This window comes from Pelophylax lessonae (assembly GCF_965119305.1).
Source record: "Pelophylax lessonae genome assembly, chromosome: 1".
NCBI lineage: Eukaryota > Metazoa > Chordata > Amphibia > Anura > Ranidae > Pelophylax > Pelophylax lessonae.
The window spans coordinates 272,880,786-272,889,519 of NC_138768.1; positions in this window are offsets into that span (position 1 = coordinate 272,880,786).

The window sequence follows — 8,734 nt, forward strand, 5'->3', positions numbered from 1 at the left end:
CAAGTCCTTGGTTCCCTGTCTTTGGGAGAGGACTGCCCCGACAGCAACTTCAGAAGCGTCAACCTCGAGGAGGTAGGGTAAGGTGGGATCCGGGTGACTCAACACAGGGGCTGACGTGAAGAGCTTCTTAAGGACCAAGAAGGCGGACTGGGCTTCGGGGGTCCATTGAAAGCAAACACTCTTCTTGGTGAGCTAATGGGAGTGATGATATGAGAGAAACCCTTAATGAACTTTCTATAGAAGTTGGCTAAGCCAACGAATCGCTGCACTCCCTTTTTGTCAGATGGAGGTGGCCAATCCAGGATGGCAGAGACTTTCTGGGGATCCATCTCTATACCCTCTGTAGAAATTATTAACCCCAGAAACGGGATGCTGCTCCGCTCGAATTCACACTTCTCGGCCTTAACATAGAGACCATGCTGACGGAGGCGGCCGAGGACATTTCGAACATGCTCGCGATGTTGCTCCAGGGATGTAGAGAAGATTAGGATGTCATCTAGGTAAACTATGACAAAGATATCAAGCCAATCCCGGAAAATATCGTTCACAAAGTGTTGGAACGTAGCTGGGGCATTGCAGAGGCCAAAAGGCATCACAAGATATTCGAAATGCCCGAACCTGGTACGAAAAGCTGTCTTCCACTCATCGCCTTCTCTAATACGGACTAAGTTGTAGGCCCCGCGGAGATCCAACTTAGTGAACAGGACAGCAGATCTGAGCCGCTGAAAGAGCTCGGGAACCAGAGGGAGAGGGTAGCGGTTCTTAATGGTAACTTTATTCAAGTCTCTGTAATCGATACAAGGTCGAAGGGAGTGATCCTTCTTTTCTACAAAAAAGATACCTGCCCCTGCCGGAGAGGTGGAAGGACGGATAAACCCCTTCTTCAGACTTTCATCCACATAGTCCTTTAAAACGTCCAGCTCACGTTCAGATAGTGGGTAAATTCGGCCAAATGGGATCTCGGCTCCCGGGAGCAAGTCGAAGGGGCAATCATATGAACGGTGAGGAGGTAAGGTCTCAGCTCCCCGCTTACTGAAAACATCCAGGAAGTCGTGATATGCCTTGGGTACAACAGAACATAAATCAGGCTCAGATTCGAGACAGAACAGAGTTTGGGGGGACTTGGATGGAGCGGGTAGACAGGAGTTCCTGCAGTAAGGAGACGGGAACTGGACGGCTCCTGTGATCCAGTTGATTTGCGGGTTGTGTGCCTGCAACCATGGCAATCCCAGGATAATGGGAAATAAGGGAGATGCGATGACATCCAAACGTATCAATTCCTTATGGCCAGATGGAGAGACCATTGGAAGAGGAAGGGTTTCTTGGGTCACGGGTCCAGACTTGATGTGGGAGCCATCGGCCAGGAAGATAGTGAGGTCCTGGGTCTTGGTCTGGAGAGGTATGCCTTGCTGCCCCGCAAAGGAACGGTCAATGAAACAACTGCAGGCTCCCGAGTCAATGATTGCTGTAACCTGGACGGGTCCTTCTGGGAGTTGTAAAGACACAGGAAAGGCTAAGTGGGAGGTGGAGGTAACTGATGCCACACAACTGGAGGGCGAGACTGGCACAGACTTATGGTGTTTTGCTGCGCAAGAGCGCACATAATGGCCAGCTTCTCCGCAATACAGGCAAAGATTACCCAGCTGGCGGCAACGTCTCTCCTCCGGAGACAAGACAGGCCGCATGACCCCAAGTTGCGTGGATTCAGGAGCATCAGGCATGGCTCTGGCGGGAGGAGGGCTGGGAGAGACTGCCCCAGCGGAAGGGAAGTGTACAGGAGGTGCTACTCGTGGCAACATCCAGGCTGGCCGAAACTGCTGCGTTGATCGTTCCGCCCGGCGTTCTCAGAGCCGACGGTCGATTTGAATGGCCTGGGAGATCAAATCCTCTAGTGCGTCGGGGATGCCCACCCGGGCCAATTCGTCCTTCAGTGCTTCGGACAAGCCTAGACGGAACTGGTACCGGAGTGCAGCCTCGTTCCAGGAAGTGTCGGAACTCAGGCGACGGAAGTCCGTGACATAGTCTTCTACGGGTCTGCGCCCCTGCTGGAGAACGTGTAGCGCAGCTTCTGCGGTGGAAGATCGCTGTGGATCGTCATAGAGTTGGGCCATAGCCTCAAAAAATGACAATAGAGAGTTTAAATGGGGGCTACCCTCTTCAAGGAGCCGATGGGCCCAGGACTGGGGTCCGCATAGTAGCAATGAAATAACAAACCCCACTTGGTGGCCTCCAGGGAGAAGGTCCGGGGTTGCAAGGAGAAGTAGAGCTGGCAGGCATTGCGAAACGCTCGGAATTTACCCCGATCTCCGGAATATTTTTCAGGGGTAGGGACCCGAGGTTCCGGTGGCAGCATCACTACTGTGGGGCTGGAGGCCGGTGCTGCGGTTGCGGCAGTGGAGGAGGGAGCAGATGGCGCAGTGGAATCTGCCGTGAGGGTTACAGAGCGTAATCGTCCCTCTAACTGTGTATAGCCATCCTGAAGCGTCCTCACGGCTTGAGACAGGGCTGCTAGATGTTGGCAGATCTCCTCTAACGGTGAAGCCTCTCTTGCAGGTTCCGACATGGCTGTCTTGTACTGTTAGGGTGCTGGTGGTAACCTGGCGACAGAGATAGGCCCCGATGTCCGCTAGAGGGCGGAGCTTGGACGGAACCCCCAAGGTAAGTGACACAGGCTAGCCTGAGGTGCGGAGTCTAAGTATCCACCGGTTTTCGCCAGAGCCTCTAGTGGTGAGGATGGAGTTCGCTGCGTGTGGATACCAGGTCGCGGTCCTCAGGGTCGCCCCACCAGGAGTGAACTGATCAAGGTCCGAAGGCGGGTAAACAGACAAGGGAGATCCGAGAGAATGGTCAAACAAGCCGGGGTCAGGACAGGCAGCAGACGAGCGGAGTCAGGAATAAGCCAAAAGGTCAACAGGAAATCAGCAGCAAACAGGTCACAGGTTCAGGAACAACGGCAGGAGCTGAAGACAAGACAGCACTGAACCTGTGTGCTGATCCAGCTTAAATAGAGCTCTTTCTAGATGAGAGGGGTGGAGCTGGAATAGCCTGTGAGACTTAACTCATCCACTGCCAGAGCCTTCCTGACAGGTTCCTAACAGGCGCACATTTTTCATTGCATTTTCTCACTACCTATAACGGTTTAGGAGGCCCTGAAATGTCAAGATACCACAACCCCCCCCCCCCCAAGTGACCCTATTTTGGAAAGTAGACACCCCAAGCTGTTTGCTGAGAGGCATGGTGAGTCCATGGAATATTTTTTTGTCACTAAAAGATACATTTCTCACACGTGACATGGGGATGCCACATGTGTGAGACTTTTTGGGAGCCTAGCTGTGTACGGGACCCCAAAAATCAATCACCATCTTCAGGCTTTCTAATGGCGTAAATTTTTGATTTTACTCCTCACTACCCATCACAGTTTCGGAGGCCCTGAAACTTCAAGATAGCACAAAACTCCCCCAAATGATCCCATTTTGCAAGTAGACACCCCAAGCTATTTGCTGAGAGGCATGGTGAGTCCATGGAATATTTTATATTTTGCCACAAGTTTCGGGAAAAAATTACATTTATTTTTTTTTTATTTTATTTTAATTTTTTATTAACACAAAGTTGTCACTAAAAGATAAATTGCTCACACATGCCATGGGTATATGTGGAATGACACCCCAAAATACATTCTGCTGCTTCTCCTGAGTACAGGGATACCACATGTGTGAGACTTTTTGGGAGCCTAGCTGTGTACAGGACCCCGAAAACCAATCACCATTTCTAATGCCGTAAATTGTGCATTTCACCTCCTGTCACAGTTTCGGAGGCCCTAAAATTTCAAGATAGCACAAAACCCCCCCCCCCAAATGACCCCATTTTGCAAAGTAGACACGCAAAGTTATTTGCTGAGAGGCATGGTGAGTCCGTGGAATATTTTATATTTTGCCACAAGTTCCTGGAAATATATTATTTTTTTTTGTTTTGTTTTTTTACAAAGTTGTCACTAAGTGCCGGTTCACACTAGGGCGACCTGTGAGGCGACCTGGTCGCCTCACAGGTCGCTGCAGGTCACCTCCCATAGGGAATTTGCGGACCCGTTCTAATAGGAGCGACACAAGTCGCTCCGACCTAGAAAAAGGGTCCGGAGCTTCTTTGGGGCGACCCGGAGGCGACCGCCATAGACTTCAATGTTATGAAGTCCGTGGCGGCCGCTCCGAGGTAGCGGCGCGCTGCTCGCACCGCGACCTCGGAGGTCGCGGTGCGAAGTAGCGTCGCCGCAGTGTGAACCGGCGCTAAATGATATATTGCTCACACATGCCATGGGTATATGTGAAATGACACCCCAAAATATATTCTACTGCTTCTCCTGAGTACAGGGATACCCCATGTGTGAAACTTTTTTGCAGTCTAGCCGAGTACAGAACCCCGAAATTCAATCACCACTTTCAGGCTTTCCAAGGGCGTAAATTGTTGATTTCACTCCTGACTACCTATCACAGTTTCGGAGGCCATGAAATGCCAAGACAGCACAACCCCCCCCCCCCAAAAAAAAATGACCCCTTTTCGGAAAGTAGACACCCTAAGCTATTTGCAGAGAGGCATTTTGAGTGTTTTGCAGATCTCACTTTTTGTCACAAAGTTTTTGAAATTGAAAAAAGAGGGAAAAAAATGCATTTCCTGTTTTTTCTTCATTTTCCCAAAAAAATGAGAGCTGCAAAATACTCACCATGCCTCTCAGCAAATAGCTTGAAGTGTCTACTTTGCAAAATGGGGTCATTTGGGGGGGTTTTATGCCATCTTGGCATTTCATGGCCTTCAAAAGTGTGATAGGTAGTATGGAGTGAAATCAACAATTTACGCCCTTAGAAAGCCTGAAGGTGGGGATTGGTTTTCGGGGTCCTGTACGTGGCTAGACTGCCAAAAAGTCTCACACATGGGGTATCCCTGTACTCAGGAGAAGCAGCAGAATGTATTTGGGGGTGTCATTCCACATATACCCATGGCATGTGTGAGCAATATATCATTTAGTGACAACTTTGTGTAAAAAAAAAGAAAAATAATAATTTTCCCAAAACTTGTGGCAAAATATAAACTATTCCATGGACTCACCATGCCTCTCAGCTAATAGCTTGGAGTGTCTACTTTGCAAAATGGGGTAATTTGGGGGGGGGGGTTGTGCTATCTTGAAATTTCAGGGCCTCTGAAACTGTGTGGAGGTAAAATACACAATTTACGCCATTAAAAAACCTGAAGGTGGGGATTGGTTTTCGGGGTCCCGTACACAGCTAGGCTCCCAAAAAGTCTCACACATGTGGTATCCCTGTCCTCAGGAGAAGCAGCAGAATGTATTTTGGGGTGTCATTTCCCATATATCCATGGCATGCGTGGGCAATATATCATTTAGTGAGAACTTTGTGTAAAAAAAAAAAAGAAAACAAATTGTCACCTTCCCGAAACTTAGGGCAAAATATAAAATACTCCATGGACTCTCAGCAAATAGCTTTGGGTGTCTACTTTTCAAAAAGGGGTCATTTGGGGGGTGTTTGAACTGTCCCAGCATTTTATGCTCAATCTTAGCCACACATCACCCACTCTTCTAACCACTTGAAAACTAAGCCTTTTTTGTGACTTTTTGTTTACATGAAAAAATATATTTTTTTTTACTAGAAAATGACTTTGAACCCCCAAACATTATATATTTCTTTAAAGCAGAGGCCCTACAGAACAAAATGGTGGATAATGCACAAATACAATATACAATTCCAAATTGTTTGGTACAATTTAAAAGATGATCTTATGCCGAGTACATAGACACCAAACATGACAGGCTTTACAAATTGCGCAGGCCTGTGCAGCGGCAACAATTTATGTACGTTTTTAAAAGCCTTTAAAAGTCTTTACAGGTTACCACTTTAGACTTACAGAGGATGTCTACTGCAAGAATTACTGTCCTCGACCCGGCGTTCGTGGTGATATCTCACATGCATGCTGCAATTGGGGTTTACATATGACACTAGAAAAAAGCTTGCGTGCGCCTTTGCGCGCAAGCACGGGGGGGACAGGGGGGCTTGATTTTTTTTATTTTGCTTTTTTATGTTATTTTTTCACCTTTCCTTTCATTTTTTTTTTTTAATCATTTTTATTGTAATCACAGTGAATTTAAATATCCCCTATGATAGCAATCTGTAGTGACAGGTACTCTTTTTTAGAAAAATTGGGGTCTTTTAGACTCTAGATCTCTCCTCTGACCTTAACGCATCTGACCACACCAAAATTGGTGTGATAAGATGCTTTCCCAATTTCCCAATGGCGCTGTTTATTTCTGGTGAAACAGAAGTCATGAAATGGTTGTAGCTTCCGGTATCTTAGGCCACAGAGATGATTGGAGCCATTCTCATCTCCAATCAGCTCTATGGTTAGATAATTGAACCACCGGCTGCACTCTCGGGTTAACCGGTGGGACAGGAGAGCCGAGAACAACCACGGAAGGCGGCGGAAGGAGGCGGGAGGGGGGGAGCATGTAAAAGCAGTCTAGCGGCCAATTATCCACTAGGATTGCTTTTACATGTAACCCGACCACTGGCTGTAAAAAACAATACCAAGGTGATGCCTAAATCTGCAGGCATCATCCTGGTATAACCACCCAAAGTCCAGCAACGTACCAGTACATTGCTGGTCCTTGTTTGGCATATAGTGTAGGTTTTTTTTTTTTTCATGCAGCCTGTGGGCTGAACGAAAAAAAGAGAACCTAACAGAAATCACCACAGGAATATTGTGTAGTATTACACACCATTAACCGCCCAAAAACCAAACCCACTGATTTAATGGTGGGTATACATGACAATAGTCCACCTATACCTAAAGGTATTTTAACTGCAGTGGTGAAATCAACCTACCACAGAGCTGCCATCAGAGGTATCCATATACGCTGAGCGCAAACGCTGTTTGTGTCAGAATATATAAAATAAGTGTGGCAGCTGACGGGTACCTGCAAGAGAAACAGGTTAAGAAAAGAATGAAAAACATACAAAGTACAGTAAAAGTACAGTAGGAAGAGTAGAAGAACATAAAAATAACTGACACGACAACTGTTTTTGGCTTTTTTATTTATTTTTTTAACACAGTTTTTTCTATAAACTGCAATTTTCAAGCTTGGGTCTCTCAAAATGTTGATAGCCATCGAACATCTTTCGAGACCCTGTGTTTGTGTGCCCTACACTATGTTGTGCTGTACCCTACACTAATACTCTACTAGTGTGTGGTAGCGCTCAAAACATTCCCCGATGCAGAGACCAGGTTGGTCAGGACATTTGGGACAATAATAGCGGGTGTCACGCCTAAATCCGCGCCTGCTACAGACACGACATCTTCTTTGGGGGCATCTTTGGGTAGGGGAACTCAGGAGGACATGTGAAAAATGCCTCTCATGCAGCCGGCTCACTGCATCTGGAAGGGGAAGTTGGACAGGAATACCCCCTGGGTACAGGTAGGCATTGATGATCGCTTCCTGGAATTCTAGAAAGGATCCGGTTCGTCCTGACGCCCTATATAGGACAAAGGCGTTCAGCATAGCCAGTTGGAATAAATAAACAAACACTTTTTTGTACCAGCGTCTGGCTTTACGGGCAACTAAATACGGCGCCAAAAGCTGGTCGTTAAGGTCTACCCCTCCCATATTAAGGTTGTAGTCGTGGACACAGAGGGGTTTCTCCATAACGCCAGTTGCCGTAGAAATTTCGATCGTTGTGTCTGCGTGAAGGGAGGACAGAACGAAAACATCCCGTGTATCCCTCCCCCACTTCAATGCAAGCAATTTGTCTGTTTTCAAGCAGGCTCTCTCCCCCCGACTAAGACGGAAATTTACAAGCCGTTGGGGGAAGCCCCGGTGATTAGGTCGCACGGTGCCACATGCGCCAATTTGTAATTCGAGTAGGTGACTAAATAGTGGCACGCTTGTGTAAAAATTGTCCACGTACAAATGGTACCCTTTTCCGGATAAGGGTGACACCAAGTTCCAAACTATCTTGCCGCTGCTCCCTATGTAGTCTGGCCAGTTGGGGGCTCCACAGAGCTATCTTTTCCCTCATAGACCCAGAAACTAACTGTATAGCCTGTGGCCCTGTCACAGAGCTTGTACAGCTTGACCCCATATCTGGCACACTTGCTGGGGAGGTACTGTTTTATAGCAAGGCGGCTAGTAAACTCAATCAGGGACTCGTCAATGCAGACAACTTGTTTGGGGGTAAACAAGGCTGCAAACCGCTGATTGAAGTGGTCTATGAGGGGCCGAATTTTGTGGAGCCGATCATATTCAGGGTCTCCCCGAGGACGACGGATTTCATTGTCGTTGAAATGCATAAATCACAGAATTTGCTCGTATCTCGCCCTGGACATGGAGGCAGAGTAAAGGCGCATATGGTGAATTGGGCTAGTGGACCAATATAGCCGCAATTCACTCTTTTTGGTTATGCCTATGTTCAGGGAAAGGCCCAGAAAGATTTTAAAATCGGGAACCGTTAAAGGTTTCCAGCCGGATGGTCTGGCAAGTGGAGAATTTGGGTTGGCGGCGATTAATTGGCGTGCATATAAATTTGATTGATCCACAAAAGATCTGAAAAGATCTTCCGTGAAGAACAGCTCATAAAAATCTAGGGGCGTAAAATTGGCTGTTTCCACGTGGATTCCAGGTTGGGCAGTGAATGGGGGAAGTACTGGCGCTGTAGTATCAGTGGGTTGCCAATTAGGA